The sequence below is a fragment of the Pseudochaenichthys georgianus genome, chromosome 5 (assembly GCF_902827115.2).
Source record: "Pseudochaenichthys georgianus chromosome 5, fPseGeo1.2, whole genome shotgun sequence".
NCBI lineage: Eukaryota > Metazoa > Chordata > Actinopteri > Perciformes > Channichthyidae > Pseudochaenichthys > Pseudochaenichthys georgianus.
In genome coordinates this window covers 42,745,164-42,763,011 of record NC_047507.1, presented here as the reverse complement: position 1 = coordinate 42,763,011, position 17,848 = coordinate 42,745,164, and the positions used below count along the sequence as shown (strand labels likewise).

At 40.4% G+C, this 17,848-nt stretch overlaps 1 long non-coding RNA gene across 1 annotated transcript; it reads right to left on the bottom strand.

Moving 5' to 3' along the window:
• Window positions 1–11,219: 11,219 nt before the first annotated feature.
• On the bottom strand, window positions 11,220–11,643 carry LOC139433916 (uncharacterized). Its single transcript, XR_011643314.1, has 2 exons — window positions 11,539–11,643; window positions 11,220–11,318 (listed from the first exon to the last, which is right to left on the bottom strand). It is a non-coding gene; the product is annotated as an uncharacterized lncRNA (long non-coding RNA).
• Between the last annotated feature and the right edge of the window lie 6,205 nt (window positions 11,644–17,848).

Genomic DNA, 17,848 nt, shown 5'->3' with positions numbered 1-17,848 from the left:
TCCCCTTTGAAGATCTTTCTTGTAGCTGCTGCGATCCTTGTTTGAGTCGTTCATATGTTCGATGAAAAAGATCATAAATCTATCATTTTCAAATATAGTAATTTTAAGAAATTGTGAATAGTTTTTAATTTACATTTACTCACCTTTGCAATGTTGTGGTTGTTAGAGTGTTAGGTTTCTGACTACAGAGAATAACATATTTACAAAATAATATTTCTTAATAAAAAAAGGCAGTCCGTGCAGAAAACTATTGTGGTTTCTTGATTCAAGCCTGCCTCTGAATCCCAAACCACAAACCATTCTTTGGAGGAACGTTTTTTGATAGATAAATACAGAAAACAAACATGAGTCTACCCAAGAGGCCAGACTTTAAGGTAAAAAGACAGTTTAAAGATTTATATTTGCAGATATTATCAGCACATCAACATGTGTATTAAACAGAACCTAAATAAAAGAAATAAAATGCACCCAGTTTAAAGACATTGTTTGAGTTTAATGAAACAGGTCAAAGCTCAGAGGGGACCGTTGCTTCTCTGTAGCGGCTCCCAAACTGTGGAACGCTCTGCCCCTGGAGATCAGACAGGCCGCCACACTGCCTGCTTTTAAATCGCTTCTTAAAACCCACCTCTTCTCCTTAGCGTTTTAACATTTGGCGTTTCAACATCTTTTAGAGTGTTTTTTTTTTTGCATTTAAATAGTTTTTTGTTTTTACTTGTACTTGTTGTATGGTGTGTGAGCTGAGCTGTGTGTTATCTATTTGCCTGTACAGCACTTTGGTCTGGAGGTTTAAAGTGCTTTATAAATAAAGTTGTATTGTATTGTATGAACTAAAAATGTAAAACAAAGTATAATAATACATTTGATTTATATAGCGCTTTTCTACAACTCAAAGACGCTTTACAGTATGAGGGAGGGTAGAGAAACAAGGACAGGCAAACAAATAAATATAGTAAAATAAAATAAACAGAAAAGTCAGTCAAGAGGAAGTTGATTGAGAGGGGGGAGGGGGGCTTACAGAGTTGAAAAGATGTGTATGAAACATGTGTTTACATGTGAAAAGACACTATTTTTCTGCCACCTCTTTTATGAGAGGACGTTGGAAGTTCACTAGTGCGCAACATACATGCACCAGTTTATCTGCGAAGTGCCTCGGGTGAGATGGAATGAACTTTAGGATCCTAAATTCTTTCAAACGAGCATTTGCTCTCGACGTGAATCTTATGTTGTGCGATAAGCTTTGTAGCCTGTGCTTCACTGTGTGTCAGTTGGCCATGACAGAGGAATGGGGGAATGTTGACAGTGACTCCTTCAGGAAGAATGTTCTGGATTAAGAATCCCTTGTCAGCCAATATCAGATCTCCAGGTTTGAAATGCTGAAGAACACCAGAATCCCGTACTATCTCTTTGTCACTTGTTGATCCTGGGTATAGTGTGCTGCAGTATGTGATCACAGCATGTGGTGCTACCCCCAGCAGTAGTTTGAAGGAGTGCATGCCACGGTAAGCAGAGTAGGTCTCTTTCTGGATATCCATTTGCTTGGGGATAGCAATTTTGATGTCTGTACAATCCACTATCATTCTGCAGTTTTGGATGTGCCGAAATGAAGAAGGCAAGCTGGTTTTATCTTTCTCCCGGCTGGGAACAGCACTCATTATGTCCTTAAAAAGTAATTTATGGAGAACCTCTATAAATGTTAATCACATTTCTGACGGTGCTTTCACCGCAGTGAAAGAGTGCAGCCAGATGAAGGTGTGTGTAATGATGACGTAGTTTCATGAGGGTCATGAAAACTTGGTCTTCAAGACTCAGTGATTTGGGGAACCAACCTTCTGGGTATGTAATGGAACCCTCAAAACGAGCAACATACTCACACACAGCACTGAATGTGTCTCTATCTGGCAATCCTGTCTCCATCCGAAGAACCTTTTCACTCAGCTGAGAGGCAGAATACTTGTCACGGCAGTAACTCTGCTTTGCCTTGGACTCCTCGAGCTGGATCTCTAGCTGCATTATGTGTCTTTGCTGAGATTGAAGTTTTGCTTCTACCGTGGTCGCTTGCTCCTCGGCATTCTCAGATAGTGGTTGAGGATCTTCATCAGCAGCCGCCTGTGTTGATGGACCTGCTTCCTCCTCAGTCATTAGACACGCAGCTTCTTCCTCCATTCCATCACTTATCCCTCTCAGACAGTAGGAATGCTCTTCTACATTCTGTGCTTTAAAGGGAACAGGCATTTTTCTCTTTTGTAAAAGAACATGACAGCTGCAGATGCAGGAACAGGCATTGGGCTTCCTGTTAGCTCGTCTGTTGGGAAGATATAAAATATTAGTTTCATGGAAGTCACACCGTTACATACAAGAGCATTAAGACATACAGTACATAGGCTAAAACAAAACATCTAAAGATATAACCTTGCACTTTGTCTCGTGAACATTTTCACTATTTGACATTTGTATAGATCAAAATTGAACTAAAAGAAATAAAGGTAGATTAATCCATATTGAAAATAGGTGTCAGCTGCTACACTAATTATAATAGTTAGATTTCTTAATTAAGATAAGATATTACTGTATTGATCCCAATTTAGGAAATGTTTGTGTTGCAGCAGCATAACAAGAAAAACAAAATATAAGTTATTATATATACAAAAGTATGTGAGGGATGGAATATTAAATTGAATATAAATGTAAAATGTACAAGAGAAGCTATGGAGCAGAGAGTTCTCTGCCAGCCAGAGGTGATTTGTTATTAGTTCAATATGTCAAACTGATTTCATGACTACAATCTTTAGTCACATGGTGAAACGTTATGCTGCTTGTACTAATTAGACTTATCATATAAGCCACACAGGTTTTAATAGGATGTATTCATTATCTTTACTTATGTTGCGGTCTTTTCAGCAGCGCCATCTCTAAAACGGCGATACAGTCACTACCCGTCATTTACATTTCACCGTGACATGGACAAAAATGTAACGTCAGCTTACCTCATGGCACGAATCCAGACTCTCCTTTGGAAAACATTGGCCGGGAAACGAAAGAACGAGCACGTTTCATGCGAAGACCTGTGGCTGCAACCCGGAGCAAAGCAAAAAACCATTGCGTAACTAACTAGTAGCGCTAGCTTTAGCTAACGTTAGCTAACGAAACAAACTGCCGAGTAAACTTGGAAAACACTGGTAATTAATTATTCTATAATTTGTAAAACTACAGTGTTAAAAAAAATACAGATTCTAATGGTCAGATATATAGATATACAGATACTAGAGATACTACAGATACTACAGATACTAGAGATAGGCAGGTACTTGCTTTCAAGCAGAACACGGGGGGAAACAAAGGTTAGATGGAGTGTTTACGTGTTCGGCGTAATGACGTACAACGGCCTCGACAATTTCTGTAGTCCTATTCAGCCACTCGGTAACAACCATTGTTTTTCAGACACGTACACTCTTCAAAAATCACCAGTGGGGTCACTGCTGATGTATTTAATGTTGTAGAACAAAACGTGATTTATCTCTTAAATTTGTGTCAACCAGAGACCTTATTTCAAGCTATTTTCCAAAACCCTATGGAGAAAATGCATTGCTTTTTTGACGAAGGAACCGGAAGTGCTAAAAATGCTAAAGGATAGGAGTCGAGGAGGGGATATTTAAGAATTGAAAAGCCTCTCCAGAGTACCCAAAACAGGAAGCTGTCATACACTCTGGAAGCTATCATTATCAGCTAATATGAAAAGTCAGTTTTTTACCTAAAAATGGAATTATGGATTATCAAAAAACATTTTCAAAGTGACGGACACATTGGATTAACCTATGGATTAACCTACAGCCTCGTTTTTATCGTTTTAATGCCATTGAAAACAACTTTTGATCAGAATAACAGCAAAAGGTGAGCATATCTCCGTTTTTTGCTACCTAAAGCTACGTTGTGTGTTGTCTGGTTTTGCTTCCCCTGTCGACTGCGGTCAAGCCAGCCTCCACTCGGGAAAACCTAGTCTTTGATACTGGACAGTTTTTGTTTTATTCTCATCTAAACACAGAGGGATGATAGTAAAGGGAGATTATGTTCAACATGTCCATTGTGTACCTTACAATAATTACAATTCTTATGGCAATATTCAAATCTTAGAACCCGAACCTGAATGGGATGTGAGCAACACAAGAGATAATGTTTGATTAACAACACCTCAGTGACAGAATCAAGCTTTGATGACACCAGGACAGTTCATAATTTTTCAAACTAAATCTAACATTTATTATCATTTTTTCATTATAAAAATTCAAATAATGGTCTTCCTGCGATAGAGCTCCTGAAACAATGTAACAAGATAAACTATATTTTTTGATGATCTGTCACATACATTCAAAACAGTTATTATGCTGACTTACATGCCACAGCCTCAGAAACGTGGAGTCATCTTCATGCAGATATGCAGGCAGAGCACGGAGGACAGCAGCACGTCGGACATGGACGTCACCTTGCTCCTTGAGTGTGAGAACATATCTTTGTTTTACTTTGGATGCTAAACAGTATAACCACACAACAACTGATATCACAAGAAAGGGCTCTTCCATGACTGAAGAGATTAACATTTTGACAAAGATAATCCACTCTAGTATGAGAATAAAACACCAAGAGGCATAACCGACTCACCTGGAGGTCATAGGAGGCAAATAGCTGATCCAGAACTTCAGCTTCCTTTCCTTTGCTTGCCGCCTTCTTCCTGAACAGGCTCTGAAGACGGGGGACATGTCTGTCCAACTCCGCATAGAAGTGGTTCTTCAGGTTGAGGTTTGTTATCCTGTGAAACTCTGCCAAAATATAAAATGACTATTTAATTCACAGTACAATGTATATGTGGACTGAAGGCAGCAGAGATAAACGGAAACATAACATGCTAAATCTGAGTAAACATGTCAAAGTTATCAGTGACAAGGCACACAAATATGGAAGCCCATTTCCGCCACTTGAAAAAAATAAAATCCCCATGAAAAGTCATAATTATGAGATAAAAAAGTCGAAATAATGAGATAAAAAGTCATAATTATGAGATAAGAAAGTCGAAATAATGAGATAAAAAGTCATAATAATGAGATAAAAAGTCATAATGAGATAAAAAGTCATAATTATGAGATAAGAAAGTCGAAATAATGAGATAAAAAGTCATAATAATGAGATAAAAAGTCATAATAATGAGATAAAAAGTCATAATTATGAGATAAGAAAGTCGAAATAATGAGATAGAAAGTCATAATAATGAGATAAGAAAGTCGAAATAATGAGATAAAAAGTCATAATTATGAGATAAGAAGTGCGCATGCGCTGCAGTGGCGCTGTCTTTAAAGGTCCCTTCATCACCTTGCTGCTCTCCACCATGCAAACAGCATCTATCTAGTCCTAAATAAGGTAACTATTACAGGTGACTTTTGTAAATGTTAGATGTTACATATAGCCTATATTGCAGCTAAACTACAACAATGCAGTTCATAGCTTTGACATTACCTGTTATGAACTATAATATATATGCCTATAGTTTTGTGGTAACGCGCCACTAATGACAATAGTGTAGGCATACTGCTGCTGTGAGTTGCTCTAACTCTAACCCGTGAACGTTACCACACAACTATAGGCATATATATTATATATATATTATATTCATAACAGGTAATGTCAAAGCTATAAACTGCATTGTTGTAGTTTAGCTGCAATATAGGCTATATGTAACATCTAACATTTACAAAAGTCACCTGTAATAGTTACCTTATTTAGGACTAGATGCCGTTTGCATGGTGGAGAGCAGCAAGGTGATGAAGGGACCTTTAAAGACAGCGCCACTGCAGCGCATGCGCACTTCTTATCTCATAATTATGACTTTTTATCTCATAATTATGACTTTTTAGCTCATTATTTCGACTTTCTTATCTCATTATTATGACTTTTTATCTCATAATAATGACTTTTTATCTCATTATTTCGACTTTCTTATCTCATAATTATGACTTTTTATCTCATTATTATGACTTTTTATCTCATAATTTCGACTTTCTTATCTCATAATTATGACTTTTTATCTCATTATTATGACTTTTTATCTCATAATTTCGACTTTCTTATCTCATAATTATGACTTTTTATCTCATTATTTCGACTTTTTCATCTCATAATTATGACTTTTCATGGGGATTTAATTTTTTTCAAGTGGCGGAAATGGGCTTCCATACACAAAATAATTATATAGTTGTAATAAATAAAATATTTTCACCTGTGACTCCATTTTCAAGGCAGGCCAGCATTCCAGGATCTCTCCAACAGGTAGCTCATCATTGATGATCTCATTGCGCCGCAGGGCAAAGGTAGTCTGCATTAACTTTTAAATCAAGGGAATAATAATGTTATAATGTTCAAGTAACTCTGCCCTTGTATCAAAGACAGCAGCACAAAGTTTGCATCTCCAAGCCATTGGAAAACGTAACCATATTCACAGGCACCCTACAAACGGTGGCGTGCGTTGACGCTTGCCTGCGGGCATGTCTGAAGCTAGACCAACAACCAATCACATGAAAGCTACGCTTTGCTCCCACAATGCAGTTCGGCTAAGCATTCAAAGTGAATGGGCAGAAGCGTCAACGCACGCCGCCATGTGTAGGGGCAGTTTCTCTACTGTGAGGCTTACCAGATTGAAGAAGCCATACCTGCCAGTTGCTTCAGTTTCCTTAAGAGAAAAAACATTGAAGGTTAGCTGGGTTGCAAAGTTTTCACAAAATGAGAAACACTATTTTCGAACCTAAAATGGCGGCAGGCGGCTTGCTTTTCTTCTTTTTTGTTACAGCATGCATGTCTGTGCATGTTTTATTAACTCAGAGGCATATAAATTAATAAAACGAGGATTTACGTTCATTTTAATCCACTAACGTTGTACCATAACCGTGCGTTCTGCATGTTTTTAAAAGCAAACTAACTTGAAACACTAGACTATTAATCTGTTAAATCCGGTAGTCCCCGGTACCGAGGGCTTCTTGTTCACAAAACTTTGTCTCAGGGCTTCTTAACATTTAAAAACCTATTCATACCCACTTAACGAAATTCAGCTAACTGAAGATACGAACCATTTTTACCGAAACAAAACACAAGTCTCACAAGAAGCTTCTAAATTAGCGCACAGAACTCACGGTAGAAATACTTTATTATAGGCTAATTATCGTAACTGCACATACAAGATATCAGATTAAAGCTGAGATTCCACAGATTCTAGAAGTATTGGTATCATCACTGCACGATCATTACCTTTGCTGAGTTACATGTATTTGAAAACGCTGGTGGGTATAAATTACCTTGTAAAATGAATAGTCTAGTGCAGGGGTGCCCAACCTTTTTTGAACCGAGAGCTACTTTTAAAGTTGCCAGTCTGCCGAGATCTACCAGTCCAAATAGAGAGGCGTAGCCATTACTGACAGCCTACTACCAGGTAAATACACACTTCTACTTGTATACAACTGACCTTTGTACGATTAATACCTCATAAAATACTGCAGATCCTTTATCTTACCTATTTCTAATCTACACATATACAAGTATTTAACTGAAGTTACACAACAGTGTTGTTGATGATACAGAGTTGGAGTTTATTCAAACGTCACACTACAGTGGGTAATGTTTTCAAGAAACATTGAACAGTGCTAACACATATGACACAGGAAAAAAAAACTCTGAACCTTTTCTTTGCCTTTATATAAAATTAGTGTTGCTACAAAAGTATAAATTAGGCTTATACTAATAAGACAACTCAGATCTGAAGCTACTCAGGAATCTGCTGCCAAAGTGCAATAAAAAAAGACAAAATTAATAGAATCAAACCCTTTTTTTGTTGCATTTTAGTAGAGTATAAAAATAAATGCCTTTAAAATAGGATGCAAGCAACACTAGTTTCTTAACCTGAATTGATAATAGACTATAATCAATTTAAACAGAATAGATCTGAATGTTTGCATTCTTATACCATTGGGTACAATAATTATAATGAATAAGTTCAAACAAACTAAAACTTACAGCTGATTAATAACGGTATCTAACTTGAGTTTTTATTATATCAAAAACCTGTTGAAATGCTTCTGTTATTTTTACTGTCCCCAAAAGCGTGTCGGCAGCCTCCAGGAATGCTTCTTTCATAACTTCGCCGTCTTTGAAAGACTTCATGTGTTTCGCAAGAACGTGACTGACACGATAAGATGCTATGGTAGCAGCCTTGCTCTTGTTGTTGGGCCCGGTGGAAATGGACTGCTGTGCATTTAGCTGTCCTTTCAGGCCCCTCCCCTTTTGGGAGCGTAGGGCAGAATAGAGAGGCGAAGTCCCTCCCTTTCCGGGAGCCTCCATGGGACCCCGGAAGCGTAAAATTATACATTGAAGTCAATGGAGAGAGAAAGGTTATCTTTTTATCCCATTTGAATTGTGCCACGAATGACACATATGATGTTTGTCAATTTAAAAGAATATTTTGCAAGTCAAAAAAATAAAAATGTGTCGTAAAACTGTGAAGTTACACATTTTTTTGTGTGAAACCGCTGAGTGAACTACAGGTCTCTTGGTCTCGCACAATACGCGTCACCATCACAAAGATGGCCGTCACGTTAGCCAATTTCACCTGTTTCTTTCAGAATGAGAATACAAGTATAAAACGAGGTGACTACAAGTCTGGACACGTTGAGAGCTGTACATACACGAAAGGGGAGTTAGTCGGTTCTGTAAGAGCCAGCATGCGGGACCGGCTTTACAAGATGTTGGTGAGTAATATGAGTGCAATGTGTAACGTTAATGTCAGCTAGCTAACATTAGCTAACAAGGTACACTAACGTGTTTTGTTTCAGTAACTAGTGTTCTCCTTTAGAACTTTGTGGTCTGTGTGTATGCTGTGGATAACATTAGTGTTCACAAGAACAACTCCCGTGTTTTGTTTTAGTTGCTCTTCAGATTGAAGCGGCCAGTTTTATATCGACTATACAGTATGTGTGATCTCCTTTTACATCTCGTTGTGTCATTTGAGTTTATTTGCTGTGTGTAGATTCAAGGGTTTTGGTTATCTTGTCAATTTGTTTGGTTATCTAGGCACAGCTGTGTGTGACTCCCTCTGGTACACCGGTATGTGTTTTCCTAATGTAGAGAGCATTGATTAATTAATAAACTACAGACTGAGTCTAGATCCTGACCAAATCCTTTTTTATTGTTGATCAAATGTTTTTCAAAAATGTATTCATACATATTTAGAAAAATACAATGTACAATCACAACCAGTACAACACACATTACAAAAAATACAGAAAAAACAAACAATAACAACAATCAGACAAAACTATGGAAAAATAACCCCTCCCACCCCCAGATCCGGACCATCCTTGTATTATTGCTCATTCAATCTATTATAGCATGCTAACAAACATGGTACTTACTTTATTTGTACAGATCTGCATGGGAGACGATGGCGCGATACAGAGCGCTGTCTGTGATTGTGCACGGGGGATGTACAAATGCAGCCACGCTGCAGCATTGGCAATATGTGCCATGTGGCAGATCAGCTCCACAGATGTTGAGTGCCAGTGGAGGAAGCCTGGCACTTCCAAAGTAGTCCAGCCGGTGTCTCAACTCTACCAACAGTGAGAGGAGACATACAACCCACTGGCCAGAGACATCGCCACTCAGGATGTAGACTGGTTCAGGTCTGCACTGAGGGGCGCACAGTGTGGCATGGCATGGCTTTTGTCACCTGAGCCAGAGCCGCGGCCTCAACATCAGGCCATTGTCACCGTGCCGGAGCTGGTGAAGGGGCATGGGGGTCGGTGGCTTGAGGAAATTCTTGCCTCAATGCGACTGAGCAGAGACCAGCAAGCTGCCATCCAGACAGCCACCGGAGGACAGCGGACAAAGTGGCAGTTACACAGGCGGGGCAGGTTGACAGCCAGCAAGTTTGGTGCTGTGCTGCGGTCGGGACTTTCATCCACTCCGAGCGCGTCCCTCATGAAGAGGGTGCTCGGGGGGTACAACTTGGACGGAGTCATGGCTGTCAACTGGGGGGTTGTAAACGAGGCCGAAGGGGTGAAGGCTTTTGTGCAGGCCTATCAGGAGACAGTGTTCGAGTCTGGTCTCTTTGTGAGTGAGTCGGTGTTTTGGGAGCATCCCCCGATGGACTTGTGCAGCCATCTGCCCTGCTGGAGGTGAAGTGTCCACCATCATTATATAGGATATATATATATATATATATTTGTATACATATCTGTAAATTGTATAATTTTATTTGATTTAAAAGTATTTTTGATCTCTGTCTATAAACACAAACTGAGTAAGATTGACAATAAAGTTGACTTTGAAAAATATATATATTCTTTATGAAAATAGTTGACTGTTGGAGAAATGAATCCAAATGAAACGTTGGACTGAACTACAACTACGGCTTTAAATCTCTACGGACTGTTCTTCAGTGGGATGGCAAGTTCCTATCTTTAAACATTTATTAGTTTTTTCTCAGAACAGATTTGATTTTCTGAAGTTAATTTAACTTTGGCGACCATGTAAGGTCATTATTAAAAAGGTACAATCAATTTGTTTAGGGTTGAATAAAATAATGATAAACATTTCATTTGGATAATTTACTGACAGAATAAGAAACTCAATTATGCTCTACTCACCTGTTCCTTTTTATAAAGTGAAACAGTTGAAACGATAGATTTTAGTAAACTTAAAAACAACCTTCTCCAAAAGCTATCAAGGAATATACCGAATACTTGTTTTAGAACTTTATTACATATTTTTATATAAATAGTTTGAGTGATCCATAATTGACAGAAGCTTGTGTTTACACTGACCTGTTACTCATATATTAATGTCTTTGTAACTTCAGTAAACCACGACCTCACTAATTTCTTTCATTCATCACGGTTCAGTAAACTAAGTGACACATGAACCAGTTTAATCATTATAATAACGTAGGATTGCAACTCTTTGAAACTGTAGGTGGCTCTTAAAAGTGCCGTTGTGTTTGGGTGTGCTGGTCTCGGGTCAGTCTAAGCCCTCTCTCGCGGATGCAGCGGGATGTCCTTGGGCATGATAGTGACCCTCTTTGCTTGGTTCATCTTACTGGGAGGCAGCTACATGGATGTCGGTGCAGTCCACAGTCATTGTGCAGTTGAAGGCAGAATGAATTTATTATTGACTCCGAATGAAGCACAACTTCATGTCATACAACACATTGACTTTATTTGTAATTGTGTAAAAAAATAAAGCATTGATTAGCAAGCAGGACCTGCAGGAACAGAGCACGGTGATGGATGGAGCTGGGAAGAGAGAAGAATAAAGAAAACAGATCAACTTCATTATCGGATATTAAAAATTCAATTTCAAAACAAGTTGCCGCTCCTACAGTTTTCTAGTATGTAAAGATGATTTCACATGACCTATGCACAATATCACACTCAATACATGTGTGTCTCTGGGGGGTGCATTGTGCCTTTGATGTATATAAATAATATACCATAACCAAATACTATTACGTACAGTGGAAATCAGGTTGCCAGAGCAGGTCAGTGTGCATGTTCCTCAGGGTCTCAGCAGTTACAGGTGAGGGAAAGGAAATAAAAGAGAAAAAGGTCAGTAACAACACTTTGAAGTAACAACACTTTGAATCATTATCTCTTTTAATAATGTTCTATCAGTAATCACTCAACTACTGTCTTTCCAACACACAGATTGACTCACTATCATCACAATGAAACACGTCCAGAAGAATGGACCACAGATGGAAATTAGCTATTAGCTATAATCTGGCATATTGCATCTCTTCTCTTTGCTGAGATTAATGTTTTTGTATGCATGGTCCTTCTATAAATAAATACATGTCATGCAAAGCTGCCTGCCTGCCTGCCTTCCTTCGACTCTCCCTGAACTGCCTGATCTTTTAATGTTCAATGTTAACCATTTGAGCAGATAGCATTAAGTAGAAAAGATCGCAGATGCTAATCTGCCGTTAGCCTACCTCCCGCCCCCTTAGTACCTGGTGGTAGGGTGACCAGATGTCCCGCTTTGCGCGGGACTGCACAGCATTTTCACGACTTTTGGTGCGTCCCGCAAATTGAGACGATGTCCCGCATATTTCATTTTGATTGGCTAAAACGCTTTTCTTTCAAATCAGATTCATCCAATGGCTGTTGAGATAGCAGGGAAGGCTATCATCAGGGGGCTGTGTTTGCTGTCAATCAAACTGTAACACACGGCGGGTGCTGGTCAAGTGTTAACCAATGAGAGTAACTCACACACACCCCCCCCCCCCCCCCCCCCACCCCGCCAAACAACAACAACGAACGCAGGCGACGCAGCAGGTTATGGAAAATGGAGGAAACTGAAACTACAGCTAAGAAGAAAAGAAGATGCACATACAACAAAGGCTGGGAAGACACTTACCCATGGGTGAAGCCAGTGCAGGGCGACTCTCAGAGAGTTTTTTGCAATCTTTGCAAGAGTAATTTTTAAATTTCACATGGCAGTGAATACGACGTCAAAAGACACAGAGAATGCGATTCTCACAAGAAACGTGTCGCTCAAAAAGAGACATCCCACTCTATGGAGACATTCCTACTCAAACCAAAAAATGATGGCCACTCAGACAAGGTAACAGCAGCAGAAATAACCAGTGTTTACCATACGGTGCAACACTCCCATTCATACCGGTCAAATGACTGGTAACAAGCTAGCGCCGACCTTTTTCCAGACTCTGAGATAGTAACGAAAATGTCATGTGGTCGTACAAAAGCAGCGTCCATAATAACAGATGTGCTTGCCCCTGCCTCTGTGGAGAGTTGTTTGACAGAGTCAAAGACACCAGTGGTTCTAGGTGACAAAATAGCACAGCAACAAAATAGCACAGCAACAGAAGGCCCCACACGTGGGGGCCCACCTTCTGTTGCTGTGATGGACAAAACTGAAAGCTATTTTATTTTATGTATTATTATGTTTCTGTTCCCTCCTGGCCAGTGTTGGTCTTATGCTATCTATTAATTTATGTTGTGCCTACTTGTACAGGTAATACACTAGTTGAATTAAGAAGATGCATTTCTAAACACTTGAAGTGAATAATGCCTGCTGCCTTGGTTAGCCTTAGTTTACTTTTCTTTATTAAAAAATTGCATTTTGACTTCACTTTCTGCTCTGTTGTTATATATTTGTTACGTTTTTTTTTTCCGGGGGTTGGGGGGTGCTGTTGAGAGGGTGTCCCACATTGTCCCACATTGTCCCACACAACCATACTCCTTGTCCCACATTTGGTTTGTTGGGATCTGGTCACCCTACCTGGTGGAGAGGGCGATAGGCTCCTCTTCAAATGTTTCACAAAATACTTACCATCATGACTACTCTTACTGTTTAACATTTGGGTTTACTTCATGTTAAGGCTAATACAAATGACAAGGCTAAGTAATGTGATGCTAACTAACGTGCTCGCTACTAGCTATGTAGCTAGCTTGACTGTGTTCCATGCACAACATGTGTATTACCTGATGTGTTTGGTCCAACGACTCCTGGTCCTTTCATCAGACGGGAAGCGATAGAACGAGCTATGATCTATAAGTATGATCACTTATGTGATTACAACCTGGTACAAAGCACACAGGCATCTTGTAAAAGTGAATTTATTTTTAGCAATCTCTTATTTATTGGAGGGAATAAATCAGTTATGAGATCTTCTTCTTCTTCGCTTTAATTACGAGTCGCAACCACTTGGAGCATTATCGCCTGTGACATCACTTACGCGAGCCAGAATGGGATTTGGGATTTGTAGTCTTTGTAGTCGCGTATTTTTCATAGTCTTATATTTCAACAGTTTTACGACAAAATGTGACTTTTTTGACATGGAACTTATTGTTTAAGATTGACAAACATCATATGTGTAGTTCGTGGCACAATTCAAACGGGATCAAAAGATACGTTTTCTCTCTCCATTGAATTCAATGTTAATTTTTCGCTTCCGGGGTCCCATGGGCCGGAAGTAGATGGGCGTGACTTCGCCTCTCTATTAGGAGGGAATTCCGTCTCATAGCGTTTGTGCACCGTTTTGAAATGCCGCTCCTAAATTACCCTTCTTTGGTAAAGCCAGGCTCACATTGCAGATGAGACAGATGGACTTTGAATTGGAATAGATCCAAAAATAATCATCCTCCCACTCGGAGTGAAAATTAGATATGTTGGGCTTTTTTGCTTCTGCCATAATTGCGGTCTTGTGTGTGCGGACTGTCACTCCTGTTGACACGGACAACGTCAGCGAAATACAGCCCAATGCCCACCAGCCACGCCCCGACACATGGGGTCACGCCGGCCAATCACCAAGCTTTGATGCGTTCAAGTGCATTATTCTGGACAGGAAGATTATGTTTCAGGACATTAACGATACAACAGAATGTTGTTCTATTTTTAGACACATCTCGCGATCGACTGGGGAATCTCCCTGCGATCGACTGGTTGGGCACCCCTGGTGTTTCAAGTTAGCTTGCTTTTAAAAACATGCAGAACGCACGGTTATGGTACATTGTAGTGGATCAAATGAACGTAAATCATGCGGTAACACAAAGAAAGAAAACGCCCCGCCTGCCGCCATTTTAGGTTCGACTTTTCCAGAAAACGTTTGCAACACAAACGTTTCACTTTGAGATATAACTTAAAACAATATAAAAAAATACTGTCTTACACGTAAGTTAAATAATTTTTCAAGTGAGGCAGATATTAAATGTAGGCTAGCTAGCAAGAGCTCAAATCAACACACCATGCGACACAAAGTGCATTAGATGCAGAAATGAATAACACATCATTTAAATCAGTGTGCGAAAAAGTACACGTCCCACCGTCCGGGACGTGTTATTTACAATATCGGACAAGTAGATCTTTCAATTGACTTGTCCGGCGGACAAGTGACGTTTCTCGACCTGATTTATTGACAAATTATTGATACATTCAGTTTACAAAAGGCAGAACTCATTCGCAAATTGTACGTGTCCGCCAGAAGTGTTAGTTTCGGTTCTGCTTGTCGATTCCTAAGGAAATGCATCTCGCCGCTTTCTGTACAGTTAGACGGGGGCGGAGCGGGGCGGGAAGTGTAGCACAGTGGCAGGCTTGGGAAGCAACACTCGGTTCCGAGTAGGAACAAATAACAATTTTTCCGGTACCGGGATTAATAAGAGTTGTGAGGACAGGACGCGAGGCCGAGCCCCGTGGACTGCAGCTCTCTCTATGCTCAGTATCAGCTGATCGCTGCTCGGTGCGGCTCAGCGTCTCTCTCTCTCTCTCTCTCTCTCTCTCTCTCTCTCTCTCTCTCTCTCTCTCTCTCTCTCTCTCTCTCTTTCTACACACAGCGGATCCGCTGCCCGTTTAACAGCCTCATCTTTGTCAAACTTTCTTATGTTCTTTCTCTAACACGTAATGAAGGTTATTAAGCGTTTTAACTCCTGTGTTGTTAATATTAACCACCATTTCCTTTATGAAGTGAAGCAGCCTCCCTGTCTGTCCTCGCGCTGTCCTCACATCCCCGGACCCCCAGACTCGGAGGAGCAGGATGTCAGTATTGTTTATGAAGCAGGGTATAGAAAGTGCATTATGGAAATGAAAATACTATTTCTTTACTTTTACAAACAGTGAGCAGCTGCAGCATGTGTATTGCAGGACGTGTGTAAGCGTGCAAGCGTCTTTGCGTTGTAGAAAAGCGCTAGGCCTATAGGCTATAAATATAATGTATTATTATTATTATTATTAGGTTATGTCCTATGTGTTGGACATGTGTGGTTGGACTCTGTCTCACAGGCAGTGTAACATCAGAGGAGACTGGGCCAATTGTACATTCTCAAACTGCACCACTTAGAACTAACTAAACAATGCAGAGATTATTTTTATATAATTGTATTCAATAACCGTAAGAAATTAAACAGTATGTGATTTGTAAATAGGAATACAGATTTGACTTAATGTTTTCATAAATATATTTTTCTCCCAGTTTGTCATGGGACTTATTTTTACCCTCTCAAAGAACCGGAACCGAAAATAACCGGAATCGAAAAGCAGAACCATCCATCCATCCATCCATCTTCTCCCGCTTATCCGTGGTCGGGTCGCGGGGGTAGCAGTTCCAGCAGAGAGCCCCAAACTTTCTTTTCCCTGGCGACATCAACCAGCTCTGACTGGGGGATCCCAAGGCGCTCCCAGGCCAGCGAAGAGATATAATCCCTCCGCCTGGTCCTAGGTCTACCCCTTGGTCTCTTCCCAGCTGGACGTGCCTGGAACACCTCCCTAGGGAGGCGCCCAGGTGGCATCCTAACTAGGTGCCCGAACCACCTCAACTGGCTCCTTTCGACGCGAAGGAGGAGCAGCTCAACTCCAAGTCCCTCCCTGATGACCGAACTTCTCACCTTATCCCTAAGGGAGACACCAGCCACCCGGCGGAGGAAACCCATCTCGGCCGCTTGTATCCGCGATCTCGTTCTTTCGGTCATGACCCATCCTTCATGACCATAGGTGAGGGTAGGAACGAAAATGGCCCGGTAGACAGAGAGCTTTGCCTTCTGGCTCAGCTCCCTTTTCGTCACAACGGTGCGGTAAAGCGACTGCAGTACCGCTCCCGCTGCTCCGATTCTCCGGCCCATCTCACGCTCCATTGTTCCCTCACTCGAGAACAAGACCCCGAGATACTTGAACTCCTTCACTTGGGGTAAGGACTCATTCCCTACTTGGAGTGGACAGTCCATCGGTTTCCTGCTGAGAACCATGGCCTCAGAAAAGCAGAACCGGAATCGTTAAAATCCAAACGATACCCAACCCTATGTGTGATGCAGTAAAATCTCACTTCTCACTTACGTTAGCGGTGTCATAAAAACCGTGGGAAAATGTCAAATACGATGATGAAGAAGAAGATTCCAGTGGCCCCAATTTTTGTCCATTCTGGACAAGTGAAAAATGTATTCGGACAAGTACATTTCCAAACTCACTTGTCCATGGACAAGTACTCTCTAAAAACTTGTTCTCACACTGTAAATACTGTGCAAATGCAAGACGTAACTCACCAGAGTAGTGCGGCCAAAACAAAGGATCACGATTCCGGCAATGAGAGCATGGTAGGCAAAGTATTCTTAAAAGTCTGAGCGACTTCAACAGCGGCAAGGGGCTAATGGCGGACTCTGGTGAAGCATGTGGTGAAGGCATGGATGATAGAACGTCTAGGCACGTCGGGGGCGGAGCACATACGTGATGACGTCAGACCAGTGTCAGACAGATTCAGTAAAAATGTTTGAGTACTATTACCAATATGACCCTAAGTGGTTGAACACTGTATACACAATATTAAAAATCAGTTCATAGTCATCAGAAAATTTGCGGTGAATTAACTTTTTTAAATGTTTGAGTTAAAACAACCCATTTTCTTTCAGAAGCTTGTAATGTTCGGTCTTACAGTGTGCAAGAACACTGGTGATTCTGTGAAATCACTGGCTGATTAGTGGTTTTTCAAAATCACTTAGTTACTAGTGATTCAACAACTTACAGAATTGTATAATTATATAAATATAGGTAAAATATAGTGATGAAATATAGGTTACATACCTTGTGTTGTGAGAAATGACAAAAAGATGGTTCCAGAATGATTCAGAAGTGGGAAAATTAATAAAGCAACCTCTGGGTTAAAAATAACCCAGGCAGGTGTTCAACTGCAATTGAAGCCCTAATAACCCCTTTGACCCAGCGTGAACAATCCACCAGTGTGTTTACAGTACCCAAATAACCCATAATTATGACCCAGCCAAATCAACCCAGCAATGTGTTTATAGAAATAATCCAGCAT